General features: G+C 40.0%; 1 long non-coding RNA gene across 1 annotated transcript; it reads left to right on the top strand.

Moving 5' to 3' along the window:
• The first annotated feature begins 831 nt into the window (after positions 1-831).
• Positions 832-25,875, top strand: LOC138852572 (uncharacterized). Its single transcript, XR_011391881.1, has 3 exons — positions 832-1,356; positions 24,808-24,931; positions 25,230-25,875. It is a non-coding gene; the product is annotated as an uncharacterized lncRNA (long non-coding RNA).

The following is a 25,875-nucleotide window of genomic DNA, read 5'->3' as shown; positions in this document are numbered from 1 at the left end:
CTTCCCTGTGGAACACTTGACCCAGTAGGATATCTTGCTGACTCTGTCCCATTGAGAACTACACTTAGAGATTTTCTTTAAAGGTAATCACTGAGGAGACATAGTGTAGAGCCTGCAATTCCCAGTGCTTGCAGTTTTCCCAAGGGGCCCTGGTGACACTCGAAAGCACTAGTGGCGCCATGTCGAAAGCACCAGTAATGTCCAGTGCTATCACACAGCTGACTTTGGATTGATCCACTGATTGGTGCCACTTAGTGGAGAGGTTTAACAACAGATCAGCAGCAGAGTAACCTTTCCTGAAACCATATTGACGGTCAGAGTAGTGAATGGTAGTCAAAAAAAAAACTCCTTTGTCGTGAGATTATTGTCTCAAGGATCTTGCCAGTGATTGATAGGAGTGACACTGGTCTGTAGTTTCTGATTTCTGCTCTGCTCTTCTTCTTTTTTTGTGTGTGTGAACAGGGACTATATGTGCCTCTTTTCACAGAGAAGGCCATTTACACTGTACTAGGCAGTGCTGATTATTATTATTATAATCAAAAAAGAAGCGCTAAGCCACAAGGACTATACAGCATAGGCAGTGCTGAAAGTTGCGAGTTAGAAGTGCTGCTAGCTGGTCTGCACTTATTCTTAGCAATCTTGGGCTCACCTTGTCTAGGCCCACACATATGCTGCTATGTATGATAATCTATGTAACTGCATTTGTGTATACCTGAATAAACCTACAGCCTTTTCTTGGTAAAGCGACTTAAAAAGATACACCTCCTCCTGCCTTATTGTCACTATTGACACAGTTCTTGCAGCAAGCCAAGGAGGGTCCCGTGCTAGATCAGGCACCTGCATTTTGGCAGCAAAGTGTTCGGCAAAGAGGTCAGCTTTCTCTTGACTTCTAGTAGAGCTGGACGCATCCTGTCAAGTTAGAGGTGGAGTAAGTTCATCAGGCAGATACCCTTGTCTGTCCTTGACCAAGGATCACTAGGTTTTGGAGTCCATTCTATCTGATGCTAGCTTTCTCTTTGTCTGCCTCCCATTTAGAGATAGCCTACTTTTGAACTTCACCCATATGCCCACAGGCTTGCCTGTGCAAGTTCTTGTTGTAGGTAGTGGGATGTCTCTTATGCCTTCGTCAAGCCTTGCACTTAGCAGTAGCAGCCTCTCTACAACGAAAGCCGAACCAAGGCTGATCTGTAGACTTCATCACATGCTGCCAGTGAGGGATGCGTACTTGTAGATGAAGGTTGTGTCCAGTGAAGGCATTCACTTGGTTGTCAACATCACTTTGGAAAAGAGCATTCCAATCGGTGGTGGCGAGCTCAGAACAAACTGCTGGCCAGTTTCCTTTCCTACAGCTAGGTAGTACGTGTGAATTCCTCGCCTTGTTCTGTTGGGATCTCTGATATTCTTGTCCCCATCTACTTTGCCCGCCGGGCATGTTACAGGAGGGGCACCTGTATAAAGCTTAATTTTAGCCAGCTCCATTTTTTCCTCTCTGAGGATATATTTATTTAACGGTTTTGGTGGGAAGCCTGTTACTGAACTCAGGTAGAGTGGTCGTCTGGCACTGCTGGGAGGCTTGGCAAGTGGCTCCACTTGATAAGATAAGATAAGATTTCGTTCGGATTTTTAACCCCGGAGGGTTAGCCACCCAGGATAACCCAAGAAAGTCAGTGCGTCATCGAGGACTGTCTAACTTATTTCCATTGGGGTCCTTAATCTTGTCCCCCAGGATGCGACCCACACCAGTCGACTAACACCCAGGTACCTATTTGCTGCTAGGTGAACAGGACAACAGGTGTAAGGAAACGTGTCGAAATGTTTCCACCCGCCGGGAATCGAACCCGGATCCTCCGTGTGTGAAGCGGGAGCTTTAGGCACCAGGCTAAAGTTTCTGTTTAGTAAAGGACTCCTGTTTCTTTTTCTTTTTCATTGCTTAGCTTTGGGTAGTATCTTGTCCGTACACTGACAGGCAGATCTAGATACAGTGCAAGTTTATTCAGGTATACACATTCAGTTACATAGAATATTATACATAGCAGTATATGTAGAGAACCTGGGATAACCCAAAAAAGTCAGCAGTCAGTGGCCAGGATAAACCCAACAACAACAACAAGAATTATTATGATAATATTGGGGAGCGCTAAACCCGTAGGATTACACAACGCCTGTAGGGGGGGATGGAAGGAATTCAGGCTTAATTCAGGGAACTGGAGCACAGATCCAATTTCCTGGATCAAGAGCCCCTCACCAGCGTCAAGGAACCTCCCTTGAAGGGAAAAGAAGAAGAAACAGGTTTTTGTTGGGTTATTAATTGATGTAGTAGAAGCCGAGGCACAAACAGCATAGGTAAGGTAAGGGTATATTAGAGAGTGGTATAATGTAAGTAGTGTTATTAGAGGTATATACAGCGCTGTATAGCCCTTGTGGTTTAGCGCTTCTTTTTTATTATAATAATAATCATAGAGCTATATAATAACATTAAGAAAAGATGTCTGACTATTTTGGGTTATCCTAGGTAATTTACACTATTATAATTGTACTTATGTGTACCTGTGCCTCAATAAACACACTTACTATGCCTATTGTTTTGGAGACCTTGGCTGTGTTGGATGCAGGTATTAAATTTCAAGGTGTAGATCTTAAGAGTTTACTCTCGATGTGTTGAGTTGATACTTGAAGCTTTGTTTCTAAATGTCGTGTAATAGGTTTTGTCCATATTAAGGGTATACCTGGAGAGGATCCCAGGTTACAACCTATACAGATGTGACAGAGTGAACAGGCAAAAGGGGGGGGGGGGGTTGGCCTGTACATTGCAGAGTCACTTGTTTGCACAGAACTGCTTAATGCCTCAAATGATGTAGTGGAAGTTTTAGCAGCAAAGGTCGAGAACCAAAACCTAGTCATTGTGGTAGTCTACAAGCCTCCGGATGCAACATCCCAGCAATTCCAGGAACAGCTGTTAAAAATTGACCACTGTCTGGAAAATCTTCCAGCTCCTGCACCCAACATCTTGCTCCTGGGGGATTTCAACTTAAGGCACCTAAAATGGAGGAATATAGCAAATAATATTGTTGCAGTAATAACACCAGGAGGCAGCTCTGATGAAAACTCACACTCACACGAGCTTTTAAATCTCTGCACAAAATTCAATTTAAACCAGCAAATAATAGAGCCTACTAGACTGGAGAATACACTAGACCTCATCTTCACTAACAATGATGATCTAATAAGAAATGTCACCATATCAAGAACAATATACTCAGATCACAACATAATTGAGGTTCAGACATGTATGCGTGGAGCCCCAGACCGACATAATGAGACTAGTCACGAGGGAGCATTCACCAAATTCAACTTCAATAACAAAAACATAAAGTGGGACCAAGTAAACCAAGTCCTAACCGATATAAGCTGGGAAGATGTACTAAGCAACACAGACCCCAACTTATGCCTAGAACAGATTAACTCGGTGGCACTCGATGTATGCACAAGGCTTATTCCTCTAAGAAAAAGGAGGAGTAGATGTAAAATAGAAAGAGACAGGCGCTCCCTTTACAGGCGACGGAAAAGAGTAACAGAGCGGCTAAAAGAGGTCAATATATCTGAAATGCGTAGGGAGACACTGGTCAGAGAAATAGCAAGCATCGAACTTAAGCTAAAAGAATCCTTTAGGAGTCAGGAATTGCAGGAAGAACTAAAAGCCATAAATGAAATCGAAAGAAACCCAAAGTATTTCTTCTCCTATGCCAAATCAAAATCGAGAACAACGTCCAGTATTGGGCCCCTACTTAAACAAGATGGGTCCTACACAGATGACAGCAAGGAAATGAGTGAGCTACTCAAGTCCCAATATGACTCAGTTTTTAGCAAGCCGCTAACCAGACTGAGAGTCGAAGATCAAAATTAATTTTTTATGAGAGAGCTACAAAATTTGATTAACACAAGCCTATCCGATGTTATCCTGACACCAAATGACTTCGAACAGGCGATAAATGACATGCCCATGCACTCTGCCCCAGGGCCAGACTCATGGAACTCTGTGTTCATCAAGAACTGCAAGAAGCCCCTATCACGAGCCTTTTCCATCCTATGGAGAGGGAGCATGGACACGGGGGTCGTCCCACAGTTACTAAAAACAACAGACATAGCCCCACTCCACAAAGGGGGCAGTAAAGCAACAGCAAAGAACTACAAACCAATAGCACTAACATCCCATATCATAAAAATCTTTGAAAGGGTCCTAAGAAGCAAGATCACCACCCATCTAGAAACCCATCAGTTACACAACCCAGGGCAACATGGGTTTAGAACAGGTCGCTCCTGTCTGTCTCAACTATTGGATCACTACAACAAGGTCCTAAATGCACTAGAAGACAAAAAGAATGCAGATGTAATATATACAGACTTTGCAAAAGCCTTTGACAAGTGTGACCATGGCGTAATAGCGCACAAAATGAGTGCTAAAGGAATAACAGGAAAAGTCGGTCGATGGATCTATAATTTCCTCACTAACAGAACACAGAGAGTAGTCGTCAACAGAGTAAAGTCCGAGGCAGCTACGGTGAAAAGCTCTGTTCCACAAGGCACAGTACTAGCTCCCATCTTGTTCCTCATCCTCATATCCGACATAGACAAGGATGTCAGCCACAGCACCGTGTCTTCCTTTGCAGATGACACCTGAATCTGCATGAGTGTCTTCCATTGCAGACACTGCAAGGCTCCAGGCGGACATCAACCAAATCTTTCAGTGGGCTGCAGAAAACAATATGAAGTTCAACGATGAGAAATTTCAATTACTCAGATATGGTAAACATGAGGAAATTAAATCTTCATCAGAGTAGAAAACAAATTCTGGCCACAAAATAGAGCAAAACACCGTCAAAGACCTGGGAGTGATCATGTCGGAGGATCTCACCTTCAAGGACCATAACATTGTATCAATTGCATCTGCTAGAAAAATGACAGGATGGATAATGAGAACCTTCAAAACTAGGGAGGCCAAGCCCATGATGACACTCTTCAGGTCACTTGTTCTATCTAGGCTGGAATATTGCTGCACACCAACAGCACCTTTCAAGGCAGGTGAAATTGCCGACCTAGAAAATGTACAGAGAACTTTCACGGCGCGCATAACGGAGAAAAAACACCTCAATTACTGGGAGCGCTTGAGGTTCCTAAACCTGTATTCCCTGGAACGCAGGAGGGAGAGATACATGATTATATACACCTGGAAAATCCTAGAGGGACTAGTACCGAACTTGCACACGAAAATCACTCACTACGAAAGCAAAAGACTTGGCAGACAATGCACCATCCTCCCAATGAAAAGCAGGGGTGTCACTAGCACGTTAAGAGACCATACAATAAGTGTCAGGGGCCTGAGACTGTTCAACTGCCTCCCAGCACACATAAGGGGGATTACCAACAGACCCCTGGCAGTCTTCAAGCTGGCACTGGACAAGCACCTAAAGTCAGTTCCTGATCAGCCGGGCTGTGGCTCATACGTTGGTTTGCGTGCAGCCAGCAGCAACAGCCTGGTTGATCAGGCTCTGATCCACCAGGAGGCCTGGTCACAGACCGGGCCGCGGGGGCGTTGACCCCCGGAACTCTCTCCAGGTAAACTCCAGAGGGTTTTGGGGATCAACGCCCTTGCAACCTGGTCTGAGAGCAGGTATCGTGGTGGATCAGGGCCTGATCAACCAGGCTGTTACTGCTGGCCACATGTAAACTGGCGTACAAACCACAGTCCGGCTGATTAAGTACTAACTACAGGCGCCTGTCCAGTGCCTTCTTGAAGACTGCCAAGGGTCTATTGGTAATCCCCCTTTTGTATTCTGGGAGGCAGTTGAACAGTCTTGGGCCCCTGACACTTATTGTGTTGTCTCTTAGTGTACTCGTGGCACCCCTGCTCTTCACTGGGGGAATGTCATATCTCTTGCCAAATCTTTCTTTCATAGGGAGTGATTTTCGTGTGCAAGTTTGGTACTAATCCCTCTAGTATTTTCAAAGTGTATATTATCATGTGTCTTTCATGCCTCCATTCCAGGGGATACAAATCAAGGGACTTCAACCATTCCCAGTAATTTAGGTGCTTTATCGTACAGCACAGCACACACAAGTGTGCTGTAAAAGTTCTTTGTACACTCTCCAGGTCATCAATTATGCCTGCCTTGAAGGGGGCAGTTAATGTACAGCAGTATTCCAGCCTAGAGAAAACAAATGGTTTAAAGAGAATCATCATGGGCTTGGCATCCCTAGTTCTGAAGGTTCTCATTATCCAGCCTATCATTTTCCTAGCAGATGAAGTAGATACATTATTGTGGTCTTGAAGGTCCTTTGACACTATCACTCCCAGATTCTTCACATTAATTTTTCACTCTATTGTATGGTTAGAATTTGTTGTATACCCTGATGCAGTTTTAATTTCCTCAAGTTTTCCATATCTGAGTATGTAGTTGAAATTTATCTTCATTGAACTTCATATTGTTTTGAGTGGCCCATTTGAAGATTTGGTTGATGTCTGCTCGGAGTCTTGCGGTGTTGTTGATGGAGGACACTGTCATAGCAATTCGGGTGTCATCTGCAAAGGAAGACATGGCTTACATCTCTGTCTATGTCACATATGAGGATGAGGAATAGGATGGGAGCAAGAACTGTGCCTTGTGGAACAGAGCTTTTCACTGTAGCTCCCTCAGACTTCACTCTTTGTTTTCTATTTCTTAGGAAGTTATAGATCCATCTACGTACCAGTTTTTCTTGTTATGCCTTTATCACGCATTTTGTGCGCTATTACACCGTAGTTGCACTTGTTGCAGGCTTTTGCAAAGTCTGTGTATACTACATCTGCATTTTGTTTATCCTCTATAGCATCCAGGACCTTGCCATAGTGGCCAAGTAGCTGGGACAGGCAGGGCGAGTTTGCCAGTAGTCATTCACATAGTTATTTTTAGGAGCTCATCATTAATGGTGTCATTGAGGTTCGTGGCTTGATTGATAGTGCCTTCAGCTCACACTGGGGATCTGGGGCTGATTCCTGGCACAGGTGAAACATTGGGCATGTTTCCTTACACCTGCTGCCCAGTTCACTTAGCCCAGAATGTTCTGTATAACCAAGGGCTTTCTGTTAAATACTGTATGCCTATAATGTCAAGAAGGACCACAGTGGAAATGAATTACAGTGGACCCCCGCCTTATGATATTAATCCATTCCTGAGAGCTCATCGTAAGCCGAAATTATCATAAGGCGAATCAATTTTCCCCATAAGAAATAATGGAAATCAAATTAATCTGTGCAAGACACCCCAAAGTATGAAAAAAAAAATTATTACCACATGAAATATTAATTTTAATACACACAAACTGAAGAAGACATGCACAATTACTACTGTACTAAGAATAGAATACATGACACTTACCTTTATTGAAGATCTGGTGATGATTGATGGGATGGGAGGAGGGGAGTTTGTGGAAGTTGTTATTGTTTAGAAGGGGAATCCCCTTCTATTAGGACTTGAGGTATCAAGTCCTTTTCTGGAGTTACATCCCTTCTCCTTGTAATGCCACTAGGACCAGCTTGAGAGTCACTGGACCTCTGTCGCACAACAAATCTGTCCATAGAGGTCTGTACCTCCCATTCCTTTAAGACTTATCTAAAATGGGCCATAACAGTGTCATTGTAATAGTCACCAGCACGGCTTGCAGTAGCTGTGTCAGGGTGATTTTCATCCACAAAGGTTTGCAGCTCAACCCACTTCGCACACATTTCCTTAATCTTTGAAGTAGTAGAACTTCCTCAATTTCTCTCTCCCCTCCTCTGAAGCAGTTTCCTCAGGTCTATCCTCACCATGCCTTATCACACTATGTATGCCACTACGATTCTTAAATCTCTCAAAACCAACCTTTGCTGGCCTTAAATTCACTCACATTACTAGTTGCAGGCATTTTTCTAATTAAATCCTCATGCAACTTCCTAGCCTTTTTCACATATGATCGCTTGAGAGATGCTATAGACAAATAACCCGCACATAAAAGAGGGAAGCTTACGACGACGTTTCGGTCCGACTTGGACCATTGACATTGTCGGACCGAAACGTCGTCGTAAGCTTCTCTCTTTTATGTGCGGGTTATTTGTGTATTGTTCCAGTCACGGTATTGTGCCTTTTTTTGTTATTTGAGAGATACTATCTCCTGCTATCTGTTTTTCATTTATCCACACAAATAACAGCCTCTCAACATCTTCGAGTACTTGCGATCTCTGTTTCAAAAACAAAGTTGCACCTTTTGCAAGAACAGCTTCCTTGATTGCCGTTTTGTTAGCCACGATAGTAGCGATGGTTTGGGGTTTGGTATACAACCTGGCCAGCTCCGACACACGCACTCCACTTTTGTACTTAGCAATTATCTCTTTCTTCATTTCCATAGTAATTTTCACTAGAAGCTTTCTTGGGGCCCATGGTGACTTATTTTGCAGCTACAATCACTAAAAACACTGTGATAATATGAAATGTATCAAATGTATGCGTGGATGCGACCACACTGGCTAGCTTGTAAACACTGGCATGCACGCGGTAGCTGATGCCACGTGTGGGACGCGTCCCGGACAAATCGCGTGAGGCGAGCTTTTTAGCGTGAGGTGAGGCAAAATTTTTGCATTAAAATGTATTGTATGGCGGATTTAACGTAACGCGATGCCATCGTAAGGCGGGGGTCCACTGTACTTTGACTTATTGGGTTACCCTAGGTAACTTACACTATACTATATGATAATTGTGTGCATGTGTACTTGTGCCTAAATAAAATTACTTAATTGACTAAGTCTGTAGCACTTGTATCATGTAATTTATATAAAGATTACTACTACTCTGTTTTTTTCCTGGACTCCAGGGTCGCAGAGCTCAATAAGGCATACGCTTTTATGGCAATTAACAACCCCAACAACAACTATTTCTCAAAAAATTCTCTTTTTATTGTCTTTCTCTACCACAAAACTCAAGGCATATGTAAGATAGTATTTAGGTAAAACTTTATAGACTATGTTCATAAGACAGTTTAGAAATTATGTGCTATGTTCCATAATCTTCAGGATGTGTGTTCCCTCCAGGGTGGTGCCTTTATGCAGGTGAAGGAGTTCATGATCCAAGGATTTGGACCTGTTCTTTCTTTCCTTGAATTGAACCTTATTGTCTCCCATTTTCATGCATTCTATGAACCTACAAGTTTAGCACGTTCCCCCTAATGACTGATAATTCAGGATACATGTATACCCTTCAGGATACATTTTTAAAAAGTAGGACGTGAATGGAAATAAAACAAACAAAACGAAACAAACTTTATTTCTATAGACTGGTGTACAGTATATTAAACAATTATTACAGTGATTGACATACAGTATATACAGTAGGGCCCCACTTATACGGCAGGTTAGGTTCCAGGCTACTGCCGTAAAGTGGAAATTGCCATAAAGTGGAAAGCCATTTATTTGTCCACTTAAAATGTATGTAAAGGCCAGATAAGAAGTTTACATTAACATATATTAAGTTAGCAATAGAACTAGGCATCAAAAAACAATAAAACATAAAATACATACACAGTACATTCATTACCTACCTTAAAATATTTGTAGTCTTAATGTTGGGTGAGAGGTGAGTAGTATTTATTGTAGGAAGTCAGGTGTGGTAGCTCCCACACCAGTTGCCATAACTACACAAAATAATATATGACTTAAATGTAAAGTGCCCCAGAGCGATTATTATTATTACCATCAACATACCTTGTTCACTGAGTTTAATCATTTCTAACTACAGGTACTCCTCACTTAATGACCTACCTGTTTAACAACCAGTCAGACTTACGACCAGCTCTCTGACCAGTGTACTGTATGTGTACTTTACTTTTTTATTGTTTTTTAATGCCTAGTTCTATTTTTAAATACATGTACTATACTAAAAATGTTATAAATGGTGTAAAGGTGTCATTAAAACAATATCTAAACTTGGTTGACACAAACCCACTACCAGTACAGTATTCCTGAAATATCCATAAGGGGCAGCTCCTCGCTTAACGACCAATCCGCATACCGACCTGCTGTTATGAACGAAACTTGGTCATTAAGTGAAAAGTACCTGTACTACCCTGAGATGCATTGTGAATGTGAGAGAATGAGTAAACAAGAGAGAAGGAGAGAGACACCAAGAATGCAAACAAACAAACGAAGCCGTGAGGGAAGTCACTCGGTAATGAGAAATGCATATTAATACCTGTCTACTTTTGGTTCAAACAAGTACATTTGCATGAGTTGGTGAAGCATTTACCCCACAATGCAAACAGGAATATTTTTCTACAGTTACCCCCAGTAATACTATAGTGTACACATTTTCTCTGGTGCTGAGCTAGAGAAAACGTAATTCTTACCGTCACTCCGACAAGCTGCTCAGCTACCACATCTCATTTATGGCAAATTTATTCTACTCTGGGTTTATGTATCATGTTTATATGTTATGTAGCATGTTTCTTATATAATTTTAAAAAATATATCATAGATGGATTAACGACAATGTCCATACAGTATTATAGTCATATATGACATTTGATGTGCCCCAGTATTAGTATTATTATTATCATTATCATCATTATTATTATGGTGTCAAGACTAGTGAGACACTCTTAGTCGTATATAAGATATGCAGTAACTTTAAAATACTTGAAATTTTGGAAAGTTTCCAGACATAATGGAGAGACACAGAGCTCATGGAAGATGTAAACAAACAGAGTGGTACTCAGAGGCCATATTAGTAAGTCAGTTTTGGGGGGGGGGGAGCTGTATAACGGGTTTTGGTCATAATTTGAAATGTCCACATTACCGAAACACCATAAAGCAGGGTCCTACTGTAAATTACTTTTTAGAAAGCTCTTTATTATATAAATCATTTTGGGCAGCCTTGAAACTAAATTATGATTGCAAGTATATGAGAATAAGAATACTGTACATGGGTTGTATTATATTGGAGGCATGTAGTAATTAAATAAACATATAATTTGTGATACATTAAGGATGAAGCCAGGTATGAATTGAAGGAATGATAGAGAAGGGACATGAGTTAAGGAATGATAGACAAGATAGGGGAAATACAAATTGAAAGAATTATTCAGCATAATTAATTGTTGTTAGGATCCCATTAGGGAAAGGTGTTTTTTTAACAATAACTTTGAAGTGGCTGGCAGGTTGAGAGAGACTGGAGTTTTCAGGGAGAGTGTTCTAGATTTTAGATCCTTTTATGCACATTGAGTTTTTACAAAGATTGAGCTGGATGTGGGGGAATATCATAAAGATTTTTGTGTCTATTATTATGACTATGAGTTCTGTTGCACCTTCCAAGAGTTTCAGAGCAGGATTGATATTAGAATTTATTGTCCTGTATATGTAATATGCACAGTAGTATGATTGGATTTTATGTTTATTAAGAAAGTTTAGGTCTTTAAAGATTGGGGGAATGTGTTGTCTGGCAGTAGACTGAGTGATCATTAGTACCACTGCTTTTTATTGTACAGTAGACCATTGATTAACACAGTTACATTCCTGAATGTGCAATGTTAGACGAAACCATGTTAAACAAACTGAAGAACTTATGGGAACACATTGGTTACTTCCTGGGACCCCCAAAAATGCCAACAACTTTTTTGTTGTCTCCAAATCTTACAAAAATGAAAATGATAATGTAATAGTTGTTCATTGTCATGATGTATTATGTTTAATGCATTGGCTAAGGCTATGAATTTTACAGAAATAATATTTCTTACTTTATATTGTGGTTGTTGGTATATGTCAGTAATTCTGAAGAGAGTGAAGAGAGAGAGGTAGGGAGGGAAAGGAGTGAGAGAGTCAGTGAGTCAAGTAAGTCAGTCCAATCAGTAAGTCAGTCAGTCCAGTCAGCCCAGTCAGTCCAGTCAGTCAGTCAGTCAGTCAGTCTAGTTAGGCCAGTCAGTCAGTCCAGTCAGTCAGTCTAGTCAGTCCAGTCAGTCAGTCCAGTCCAGTCCAGTCCAGTCCAGTCCAGTCCAGTCCAGTCCAGTCAGTCAGTTAGTCCAGTCAGTCAGTCAGTTTATTCAGGTACACATACACATAAATACAGTTACATAAATTATCATACATAACAGCATATGAAAACAGTGCATGTATTGGCTGGTATACAGGAATCAGCCAAGTTAAACACAGATCTGAGAATTTTACCAGTAAGAGGTGGGAAGGGGGGGGTGGGGAGGGGAGGAAGCTAAGCCTCCCCTACAAAGACATTGTAAGTAGTGCTGTTTGAGGTACTTATTGACATATCTTGAAGAAGGTGCCAACTTGTAAGTAGTGCTGTTTGAGGTACATATTGACATATCTTGAAGAAGGTGCCAACTGATTTGGATCCTTCTTTTGTAATGTGTTGAATGTGGGTGTTGAATTTCAAGTTGCTGTCTAGGAACAGATGTAATAAGTAATAACAAATAAGAAGTTTCTTTTAGCATGATACATGTTTGTACAAAGGAGTGTAACAATTTGGTGAACATGCCAAAAGCCCCTTTATATGCAGAGTATTTTGGGCAAGCTTAAGACTAACTTAAAATTAATAAGGCAATAACAGTGCTGTAATTATACATACTGTCATTAGGTGAGTTACAGTGAATACAAGAAAATTGAATATTCAACTAGTTCATGCTATATAGCTTTAGTAAGTTTGATAGAGAATAATTACAGTTTTGATATAGCAATATAGCAATGGGATAGCAATGGGAGAACCATTAATTATGATGTGTAGTTGGACGTTTGTAGTCCTGTTGCCAAACATCTTGTCAATTCTAAGCCTGAGTTTATTGGTAGTCATCCTGGTTGATATCTTTAAGAGTTCTTCATTAACAGGGAATTTGGATTTGGGTGGCTGATGACAAAAATTGAGTCGCTGGGAGTTGCTGGGATGTATTTGGGAAGATCATTGATGTACAGTAGGGCCCCACTTATATGGCAGGTTAGGTTCTAGGCTACTGCTGTAAAGCGGAATTTGCCTTAAAGTGGAATGCCCTTTTTTTCTATGCATTTACATGTAAATGCATAGAAATACTAGATAACAAGTTTACACTAACATATATTAAGTTAGCAATAGAACTAGGCATTAAAAAACAATAAAAAAAGTAAAATACACATTATTATTTTTATTATCACACTGGCTGATTCCCACCAAGGCAGGGTGGCCCGAAAAAGAAAAACTTTCACCATCATTCACTCCATCACTGTCTTGCCAGAAGGGTGCTTTACACTACAGTTTTTAAACTGCAACATTAACACCCCTCCTTCAGAGTGCAGGCACTGTACTTCCCATCTCCAGGACTCAAGTCTGGCCTGCCGGTTTCTCTGAACCCCTTCATAAATGTTACTTTGCTCACACTCCAACAGCACGTCAAGTATTAAAAACCATTTGTCTCCATTCACTCCTATCAAACACGCTCACGCATGCCTGCTGGAAGTCCAAGCCCGTCGCACACAAAACCTCCTTTACCCCCTCCCTCCAACCTTTCCTAGGCCGACCCCTACCCTGCCTTCCTTCCACTACAGACTGATACACTCTTGAAGTCACTCTGTTTCACTCCATTCTCTCTACATGTCCGAACCACCTCAACAACCCTTCCTCAGCCCTCTGGACAACAGTTTTGGTAATCCCGCACCTCCTCCTAACTTCCAAAATACGAATTCTCTGCATTATATTCACACCACACATTGCCCTCAGACATGACATCTCCACTGCCTCCAGCCTTCTCCTCGCTGCAACATTCATCACCCATGCTTCACACCCATATAAGAGCGTTGGTAAAACTATACTTTCATACATTCCCCTCTTTGCCTCCAAGGACAAAGTTCTTTGTCTCCACAGACTCCTAAGTGCACCACTCACCCTTTTCCCCTCATCAGTTCTATGATTCACCTCATCTTTCATAGACCCATCCGCTGACACGTCCACTCCCAAATATCTGAATACATTCACCTCCTCCATACTCTCTCCCTCCAATCTGATATCCAATCTTTCATCACCTAATCTTTTTGTTATCCTCATAACCTTACTCTTTCCTGTAATCACTTTTAATTTTCTTCTTTTGCACACCCTACCAAATTCATCCACCAATCTCTGCAACTTCTCTTCAGAATCTCCCAAGAGCACAGTGACATCAGCAAAGAGCAAGTGTGACAACTCCCACTTTATGTGTGATTCTTTATCCTTTAACTCCACGCCTTTTGCCAAGACCCTCGCATTTACTTCTCTTACAACCCCATCTATAAATATATTAAACAACCACGGTGACATCACACATCCTTGTCTAAGGCCTACTTTTACTGGGAAATAATTTCCCTCTTTCCTACATACTCTAACTTGAGCCTCACTATCCTCGTAAAAACTCTTCACTGCTTTCAGTAACCTACCTCCTACACCATACACCTGCAACATCTGCCACATTGCCCCCCTATCCACCCTGTCATACGCCTTTTCCAAATCCATAAATGCCACAAAGACCTCTTTAGCCTTATCTAAATACTGTTCACTTATATATTTCACTGTAAACACCTGATCCACACACCCCCTACCTTTCCTAAAGCTTCCTTGTTCATCTGCTATCCTATTCTCCATCTTACTCTTAATTCTTTCAATAATAACTCTACCATACACTTTACCAGGTATAGTCAACAGACTTATCCCCCTATAATTTTTGCACTCTCTTTTGTCCCCTTTGCCTTTATACAAAGGAACTATGCATGCTCTCTGCCAATCCCTAGGTACCTTACCCTCTTCCGTACATTTATTAAATAATTGCACCAACCACTCCAAAACTATATCCCCACCTGCTTTTAACATTTCTATCTTTATCCCATCAATCTCGGCTGCCTTACCCCCTTTCATTTTACCTACTGCCTCACTAACTTCCCCCACACTCACAACTGGCTCTTCCTCACTCCTACAAGATGTTATTCCTCCTTGCCCTATACACGAAATCACAGCTTCCCTATCTTCATCAACATTTAACAATTCCTCAAAATATTCCCTCCATCTTCCCAATACCTCTAACTCTCCATTTAATAACTCTCCTCTTCTATTTTTAACTGACAAATCCATTTGTTCTCTAGGCTTCCTTAACTTGTTAATCTCACTCCAAAACTTTTTCTTATTTTCAACAAAATTTGTTGATAACATCTCACCCACTCTCTCATTTGCTCTCTTTTTACATTGCTTCACCACTCTCTTAACCTCTCTCTTTTTCTCCATATACTCTTCCCTCCTTGCATCACTTCTACTTTGTAAAAACTTCTCATATGCTAACTTTTTCTCCCTTACTGCTCTCTTTACATCATCATTCCACCAATTGCTCCTCTTCCCTCCCACACCCACTTTCCTGTAACCACAAACTTCTGCTGAAACACTCTAACACTACATTTTTAAACCTAAAATACACATATAGCACACTTATTACTTACCTTAAAATATTTGTAGTCTTAATGTAGGGTGAGATGATTAGTATTTATTGCAAGAAATCAGTTGTGGTAGGTATGGCAGCCAGCCAGGCTACCATACCTACCACACCAGGCCACCCCACCCACATATAATATACTACGACATTTAAAGCATCACAGAGCAATAAAATGCATATACAGTTCACTCATTACTTGTAGTCTTAATGTAGGATCAGAGGTGAGTAAACAAGATACAACGAATAAACGAGAGAGAGAGAGAATGAGTACATGAGAGAGGACAGATGCAGAGCTATGTAATCAAACCAGGTAAATGCATCTTGTTTTGGTTCAGTAAGTAAATTTATTCAGGTATACACAAATACAGTTGCACAGATTATCATGCATAGCAGCATGTGTAGAGAACCTAGGATAACCCAAAAAAGTTAAAGTGACTTATTTCTATTGGGGTTCATACATTTGTATTATACCATAATACAAACACTTTAAATTGTGTACAAGTTGTCTCCACGTTGATACAGTAGAATAAATAAAGAGCAACATTCCCAGTCTCTTGTAACACCATTTTTAGAAGAAATGACACACTGAGTGAAGGCATACGAAAGGATTAATTTTCTACAGTTGCCCCTAGTAATATTAGTGTACACATTTTCTCTGATGTTGGACAAGAGAAAACCTTATTCTTGCCATCACTCCTACGAGTAGCCTGGCTAGCATATCTCATATTTATGTTAATTTAATCTACTGTGGGTGTATTTGTCATGTTTATATGTTACGTAGCATGTTTATTATATACATAATTTTGAAAAAATATCATAGATGGATTAATGAAAATGTGTATATTAACATAATATACGACATTTAATGTGCCTCGGTGATTATTATTATTATTATTATCATTATTAATATGGCATCTTGAGACATAAGACATTCTTACAGATTTTAATGTGTACCTGTATGCCAGCACAGTGTGTAGTTTACTTAGGCACAGGTACACATCAATATAGTTATCAGAGTATATATAAAATATGAAATAACTTTTAACAACACTTGAAATTTTTGAAAGTTTCCAGACATAATGGAGACGCAGTGCTCATGGAGAATGTAAACAAACCAGGTGGGACGCGGGACCATATTAGAAAGTCAGGTGGGGGGAGCCGTATACCAATTTTGGTTATAATTTGAAATGTCCGTATTAGTGGAATGCCGTAAAGCAAAACGCCATAAAATGGCTGAGGATACTGCCCTGTGGGATCCTATGTCAACAGGTCTCATCTATGTGTACTAGCCTATAGTACAGTGGACCCTTGCCTAACGAACGCATCGCATAACGTTAAATCCGCCTAGCGATACATTTTAACGCAAAAATTTTGCCTCGGCTAGCGCTAAACAACTCGCTGAACGCGATTTGTTCGAGACGCGTCCACGTGCGGCCTGAGCCCGCCTCACTTGTTCCGTGGGTGCCAGTGTTTACAAGCCAGCCACCGCGGTCGCTTCCAAGCATATAATCGGAACATTTCATATTATCACAGCCTTTTTAGTGATTGCACCTGCAAAATAAGTCACCATGGGCCCCAAGAAAGCTTCTAGTGCAAACCCTACAGCAAAAAGAGTGAGAATTACTATGGATATGAAGAAAGAGATCATTGCTAAGTATGAAAGTGGAGTGTGTGTCTCCGAGCTGGCCAGGTTGTACACAAAACCCCAATCAACCATTGCTACTATTGTGGCCAAGAAAACAGCAATCAAGGAAGCTGTTCTTGCCAAAGGTGCAACTTTGTTTTCGAAACAGAGATCACAAGTGATAGAAGATGTTGAGAGACTGTTATTGGTGTGGATAAACGAAAAACAGATAGCAGGAGATAGCATCTCTCAAGCGATCATATGTGAAAAGGCTTGGAAGTTACATGACGATTTAATTAGAAAAATGCCTGCAACTAGTGGTGATGTGAGTGAATTTAAGGCCAGCAAAGGTTGGTTTGAGAGATTTAAGAATCGTAGTGGCATACATAGTGTGATTAGGCATGGTGAGGCTGCCAGTTCAGACCACAAAGCGGCTGAAAAATATGTGCAGGAATTCAAGGAGTACATAGACAGTGAAGGACTGAAACCTGAACAAGTGTTTAATTGTGACGAAACAGGCCTGTTTTGGAAGAAAATGCCAAGCAGGGCGTACATTACTCAGGAGGAAAAGGCACTCCCAGGACATAAGCCTATGAAAGACAGGCTTACTCTGTTGATGTGTGCCAATGCTAGTGGTGATTGCAAAGTGAAGCCTTTATTGGTGTATCACTCTGAAACTCCCAGAGTGTTCAGGAAAAACAATGTCCTCAAGGCTAATTTGTGTGTGCTCTGGAGGGCAAACAGTAAGGCATGGGTCACTAGGGACTTTTTCTATGACTGGTTAAACCATGCATTTGCCTCCACTGTGAAAAATTACCTAATTGAAAAGAAATTAGATCTTAAGTGCCTCCTGGTATTAGACAATGCTCCTGGTCATCCTTCAGACGTGGCAGAGCGACTTTGTGCGGAAATGAGCTTCATTAAGGTCAAGTTTTTGCCACCTAATACCACTCCTCTCCTGCAGCCCATGGACCAGCAGGTCATTTCCAACTTCAAGAAACTGTACACAAAAGCTATGTTTGAAAGGTGCTTTGTAGTGACCTCAGAAACTCAGTTGACTCTAAGAGAGTTTTGGAGAGATCACTTTAGCATCCTCAATTGTGTAAACATTATAGGTAAGGCTTGGGAGGAAGTGACTAAGAGGACCTTGAACTCTGCTTGGAAGAAACTGTGGCCAGAATGTGTAGACAAAAGGGATTTTGAAGGGTTTGAGGCTAACCCTGGGAATCCTATGCCAGTTGAGGAATCCATTGTGGCATTCAAAGTTTATTCTCTATAAGGATTACAATGCTGAGTTTACAGAATTTGGTTATTGTGTGATTTACATGTAGTAAAATACTAATTACAGAGGGGGCCACTAGAACACCTAGCATGGCTAGGCATTTCGGGCAGACCTAGATTAATTCTTAACTTTAGAATATTACAAATTATGAGGTAAGTTGGTATTATGGCTAAGTGACTAAATACTAGTTTGTGAGTTTAGCAATGTGAATGCTTTTGTTTTGGCACAATACATAGTTTCAGTATTGGAGTATCACAGGCCAACTTTGGGGAAGTCCTTGGGGTTGGAGGTTAGTGGGGAGGATGTGGAAGAGTTGGTGGAGGAGGACAATGAAGAACTAACCACTGATGAGCTGCTAGATCATCTTCAACAGAAAGAGGCCACACCTGAGGAAACTGCTTCGGAGGAGGGGATAGAGAAATTGAAGAAGTTGCCTACTTCAAAGATTAAGGAAATGTGTGCAATGTGGCTTAAAGTGCAAATCTTTTTTGATGAAAATCACCCTCACACAGCTATTGCAAGCCGTGCTGGTGACTATTACACTGACAATGTTGTGAAACACTTTAGGAATGTCATAAAGAAACGGGAGGTACAGGCCTCTATGGACAGATATGTTGTGCGACAGAGGTCCAGTGACTCTGAAGCTGGTCCTAGTGGCATTAAAAGAAGAAGGGAAGTAACCCTGGAAAAGGACTTGCCACCTCAAGTCCTAATGGAAGGGGATTCCCCTTCTAAACACTAACACCATCAACACTCTCCCCTCCTCCCATCCCATCAATCATCACCAGATCTTCAATAAAGGTAAGTGTCATGTAACTGTGCATGTCTTCAGTTTGTGTGTATTAAAATTAATATTTCATGTGGTAATTTTTTTTTTTGGTTCATGCTTTGGGGTGTCAGGAATGGATTAATTTGATTTCCATTATTTCTTATGGGGAAAATTAATTCGCCTAACAATAATTTCGCCTAACGTTGAGCTCTCAGGAACGGATTAATAGCGTTAGGCGAGGGTCCACTGTATGTGGTCTAGTCACAGCTCGTGGCTCTGCCTCTTTGCTGATCATAACTCCTGGCTCCAAGAGCCTTATTGTACTTCTTCTTTAAGCTATGTATGGATCCCGCCTCTACCTTTTCAATCTCCAGATTATTCCACTTCCTGACAACTCTAAGGCTGAAGAAATACTTCATAACATACTGTGACTCAGATGAGTTTTCAGCTTCCAGCTGTGCCCTTGTGTTTCCCTTAAAATGAGAAAATAGGCACAATGGAGCTGTCTGATTTACCAATTACTTCTCACTAAATTAAGAGTCCTATACAGTAGGACTCCTGTATCCGCGGGTTCGGTTTCTGCAGTTTCAGTTATCCATGGTTTACTGTGGCCTGAAAATAACCCTTAATTTTGCTTAATATGTAATGGCACCAAAGCACAAAAGTAATGATGGTGGCAGTTCTTCAAAGAAACCATATCACGGGTGGGGTTTGAACCCGCGGTCAGAGAGTCTTAAAACTCCAGAGTGTGGCGTTAGCCATTGGGCCAGCTAGCTTCAATAAGATTCGTCCAACTAGGTATATTTCTGCACCATAGGAAGGTTAGCATAGGCACCACTGTGTCCACAAATGCAAGTTTTTACAGACGAATCTCCCGCTTGCTTGGCCGTGACGAACTCGAGCTCAAGTCCCCTCAAAGCTGTCAACATGACTCACGAAATCGTAATGACATGATAGCAAACAAACCATAACACGGGTGGGGTTTGAACTCGCGGTTAGAGAGTCTCAAAACTCCAGACCGTGTCATTACGATTTTGTGAGCCATGTTGACATCTTTGAGGGGACTTGAGCTAGAGTTCATCACGGCCATGCTAGTGGGATATTTGTCTGTAAAAATTTGCATTTGTGGACACAGTGGTGCTTATGCTAACCTTCCTATGGTGTAGAAATATACCTAGTTGGACAAATCTTATTGAAGCTAGCTGGCCCAGTGGCTAACGTGATGGTCTGGAGTTTTGAGACTCTCTGACCGCGGGCTCAAACCCCACCTGTGATATGGTTTGTTTGCAATCGTGTCATTACGATTGCAAACAAACCATACCACAGTGAGTCAGTTCTTCAAAGCCTAAGAGAAGCTGTGAAGTGCTTCCCATCAGTGAAAAAGTGTTAATTCTTGATTTATTGTGTGTAATTTACCAATTAAACTTTATTATAGGTATGTATGTAAATGAAAAAGGACTTATATATAGGGTTCACTACTATCCATGGTTTCAGGTATCCACGATAGGTCTTGGAATGTATCCCCCGCAGATACAGGAGGAATACCACATACAGTCGTCCCTCGATATCTGCGGGGATTGGTTCCAGAACCCCAGAGGATACCAAAATCCACGGATGCTCGAGTCCTTTATATAAAATAACGTAGTATTTGCATATAACCTACGCACATCCTCCCATATATGTACTTTAAATCATCTCTAGATTACTTATAATACCTAATACAATGTAAATGCTATGTAAATAGTTGTTATATTGTATTGTTTGGGGAATAATGATGAAACTCACAGAGTTTCAGTCTTTGTAAGACTCTTGTCTAAAATGAGCTAAAACATGCAATATTTATGTGAAACACATTCACTCTGTTTACATCATCTGTGAGCTCAGCATCTCTCTTGCTTATTTAGAAACTTTCCAAGTTTAAGGTGCTTTAAAGTTATTGCATATTTTATGTATACTTTTTTGTGTTACAATGACATCTAAGGATAGTTGTGATAAAAAGAGGAGTCATAAGGCTCTTACTTTAAGTGCAAAGTTAGAAATGATTGAACTCAGTGAGCCAGGTATGTCTATGACTAAGATTGAGATAGTATTGAGATACTACTGATAATTGCACTTATGTACAGTAGGGCCCCGCTTTACAGCGTTTCGCCTTATGGCATTCTGCTAATATGGCGATGTCAAATTATGACCAAAATTTGCTTTATGGCAAGCGGTCTTTCAAATACGGCGCGCCCCACCCGGTTTGTTTACATTTTCCGTGACCACATTATGTCAGGAAACTTCCCAAAATTTCAAGTGTTTTAAAGTTACTGCATATTTCATATGTACTCTGATAATTATACTTATGTGTACCTGTACCTAAATACAGTGGACCCCCGCTTTACGATCAACTCCCAATGCGACCAATTATGTAAGTGCATTTGTACGTGTATATTTGGGGGTCTGAAATGGACTAATCTAATTCACAATATTCCTTATGGGAACAAATTCATTCAGTAATGGCACCTGAACATACGTCTGGAATGAAATATCGTAAAGTGGGGGTCCACTGTATACTTACACTGTGCTGGTGTGCAGGTGCACATTAAAATCGCTAAGTCTCTCTCTACTCATGACGCCAATACTGCGTAATAATAATCACTCTTGGGCACATTAAATATCTTATTTTACATTAATATAGGCATTTTCATTAATCCATCTATGAAATTTTCCTCAAAATTATATATGAAACCCGTTACATAGCATATAAACATGATACACTCACAGAATAAAAATTGACGTAAATATGAGATTTGTTTACAAAGCAGCTGTGTAGGTAGTGTCGGAAGAGTTACGTTTTCTCTAGTCAAACTGGGGGATAACTATAGAAAAATATTCTTTTTGTATGCCTTCACCCTATACATGTATATAGCAATTCATGACCCTTGTGGATTTAGTGCTTTTTATTTTGATAATAATAATAATAATATCTTCATTCACTCTAAAAATGGTGTGTTGCTGTTTGTTTATTCTGTATTAACTTGTACAACTTGTACACAATGTAAGAGTACAGCATTTGTATTATTATAATACAAAAAATTGAGGTAAATGTTTTACAGACTCTTACAAACGTACGTGAATGAACTAAAAGTAGACACATATTAATACGCATTTATTTCGCCTGACTAAGTGATCGCTCACTACCTGTTCAGTTTGTGTTCTTACATTGTCTGAACTCTGTATCTCGTTCTCTCTCTCGTTTACTCTTTCGTTAACTTGTTGGCTCTCGTTGACGATGGCGTCTAAGCTTAGCTGTGATAAAAAGAGGAGTCGTAAGCCTCTTGCTTTAAGTGCCAAGTTAGAGGATGATGGTGTGCCATTCTGATTTTATTCAATAAACACCCTGCCACTCACCTCTCACACATTAATATTAATATTTTAAGGTAAGTAATAAGTATACTCTGTGTGTATCTTACCTTTTATTGTGTTTTTAATGCCTATTTCTATTGCTAACTTAATATAAGTTAGTGTAAACTTGTTGTCTGGCATTTATTGCACATTTTATATGTGCTCTGATAATAATACTTGTGGACCTGTGTGGTAGCCGGGTGGAGGGACAACATTTCGTTTTCTCTGCTCAGCCATCAGAGAAAATGTGTATGAATCTGCGTTTGGCCCAGCTACTCCCCCATTCCGCTTTTGTTTACAATTTTCAGCATGAATTATTCATTACTTCTTCCTTCGTTTATGATGGCATCTAAAGGTAGTTGTTAGAAACAATTAAATTCAGTGAACAAGGTATGTCAATGTTAATAATATGGCTCAGGGCCACAGTGTAGGTAGCCGGTAGGTGTAGCCCAGGCGGGCTACCCCTACCGGCTACACCTACCAGCTACCTACACTGACTTCCTACAAATAAATACTACTCACCTCTCTTCCTATATTAAGACTACACATATTTTAAGGTAAATAGTGAGTGTACTGTATGTGTATTTTAACTCTCTGGGATGTTTTAAATATCGTATATTAAATATGAGATGGGGAGCCAGGGCTACCTACACCTGACTTCCTACAAATAAGTACTACTCACCTCTCTCCCTACATTAAGATTACAAATAATTTAAGATAAGTAATGAATGTACTGTGAATGTATTTTACTTTGTGTGTTTTGATGCCTAGTTCTATTACTAACTTAATATAATTTAGTGTAAACTTGTTGTCTGGCATTTATATGCATTTATAAATGGAAAAAATGGCGTTCTGCCTTCCGGCGATGTCTGCTTTCCGGCGACAGCCTAGAACCTAACCCGCCATATAAGTGGGGCCCTACTGTATACCTATACCTAAATAAATTTACACACTGTGCTGGCATGCAGGTACATTAAACACTCTGGCATTGTTACAAAGTAGGAGTAGCTATGAGTGTGTCACTAGTGTTGAAGATGCAATAAGCATAATACTGTAATAATAATAATAATGTTATTATAGATGCTTTCATTAATCTATGACATTTTTTCAAAATTATATAAGAAACGTGCTACATGTCATATAAACAAAATACATACAATCATGGTAAAATTGACATAATTGTGAGGTGTGGTAGCCAGGCAGGTGGGTGTAAAGGAATGTACGACATTGACCCTTTGACTGTCGCAACCCCAAATCCTGAGGTGTCTCCTGGTGTTGCAAAATATTTGAAAAAAAAAAAATTATTTTTTTCTTATGAAATGATAATCTTTTCCCAATGGTAATGACACCAAAATTACGGAATTTGAGGGAAAACTTAAGGAATTACGCTCTTGTGAAGTTAGCGACTTCGGCGATATTTACGAATCAGCGATTTTGCCCACTTTGAGCCCTATTTTCGGCTAATTCCTTTGTTCCAGTCAACCAAACTCGTAACTATTTCTTTAGAACGCCATTTGTTTTATCGATTGAGTACAAGAAACTGCCCATTTACTGATTTCAACTACCCAATGAACTGGTCATAAATTGGCAATTTGGCCAATTTCACACAAATTAAAAAATATGCCAATTTCAAAATAGGGTCCAGAATGAACAATGCAGACATTCCTGGCTCTAAAATAACATTTTCTTTGTTCATCAGTCATGTCTCCAGGCCCCTCTGATATTACTCTTGCTTTCTATTTTGAAATTTTATTCAAACAAAAAATAGAAGATTTACTGTTATGCAGACTACTTCAATATTGTAATAATTGTATAAATAATGTCAACCCATTCATGACTGCATATTAGAATGGTTAGGTGGACATTTATTGGACAATGACATCATTTGTTTACTCTTGAACATCGCCAAAAATCAAACATTTTCCCTACTTTGAGCTCCATTTCAAGGTTCTTTTTTATAATATGTTTTCCATTCTATCAAATGTGACTACAAAAGAGACTATTACCATAAAAACTATATGAAAATACACCTCAAAATTGGCATTGTAATCCAAAAACACGGTCGGAGTTTTTTTTTCTCATTATGCACTGCGTGCACAGTGCACACTGACCACACAGACCCATTCTCTCACATGTGGGCCTACCAGCTTTCTCTTGCTTGATTTGAAGCTGCTAGAATTTTTGAGTATATATACATCAAACACATTGGCTCTTAAGACCGAAACAGTCAAGGGGTTAATTACTGCTACACGTTTTTTTCAGTACAACAACACCAGAGAAACTGTGAATAGTATTACTGAGGGGTAATTGAAGAAAAACATTCCTTTTCTGTCTTCGCTCATACTACTTACCTCTCACCGTACGTTAAGGCCAGAAATATTTTAAGGTAAGAAATGAGTGTACTACTGTATATGCATTTTACTTTTTTATTGTTTTTAGGCCTAGTTATGTTGCTAACTTAATATATGATAGTGTAAACATATTTTTCAGGCATTTATATACATTTGAAAGTGAAAAGAAAAGTGATTAGCTTTACGGCAGCAGCCTGGAATCTAACCCACTATATGAGCAGGGCTCTCCTGTACTGCAGTATACCTGTATGTAGAGTTATTTGAACCCCTTTCAACATGCCACAATTTTACTTTTGCTTTTTATATTTGATAATGTTCCTTTAACCCTTTCAGGGTCCGTCCCGTAGATCTACGGCTTTACGTTCAGGGTCCAAACCGTAGATCTACGCCATGAGCTCAGCTCACTCTGATAAACTGTGAGTGGTACATTTGGGCCTAGATATGAGAGAATACATCTATGTGGTATGTGTGCACCACATAAAACAGATCCTGCAGCACACTGTGTATAATGAGAGAAAAAAAATGAAATCATGATTTTTCGATTAAAACAGCAACTTTGCAGTGTTTTTTCGTATGTTTTTTATAGTTGTATTTGCGATTTCTTGGTCTCATTTGATAGAATGGAAGACATATTACAGAAATATAGATGATTTTGATTGGTTTTAGCACTGGAAATGGCTTGAAACTGAGCTCAAAGTAGAAGAAATGTTAAATTTTTGCCGATATTCAAGAGTAAACAAACGACCTCACACGTCTAATACACGTCAGCTGGTGGGTCTAATATACATTCACAAATATGGTGATGATATTTATACAATTATTACAGTATTGCATAACAGTAAATCTTCTATTTTTTGGTGTGAATAAAAATTCATTATGTGAATAAAAAATCAAAATGGAATTTATTTGTAAAGCCTCAAAACATAACTAATGAACAGAGGAAATGTTAGTTTAGTGCCAAAAATGCCTACATTGTTCA

Source organism: Cherax quadricarinatus, chromosome 11 (genome assembly GCF_038502225.1).
Source record: "Cherax quadricarinatus isolate ZL_2023a chromosome 11, ASM3850222v1, whole genome shotgun sequence".
NCBI classification, from domain to species: Eukaryota; Metazoa; Arthropoda; class Malacostraca; order Decapoda; family Parastacidae; genus Cherax; species Cherax quadricarinatus.
Note: the sequence above shows the minus strand (reverse complement) of the source record. Positions and strands in the feature narration are given on the sequence as shown.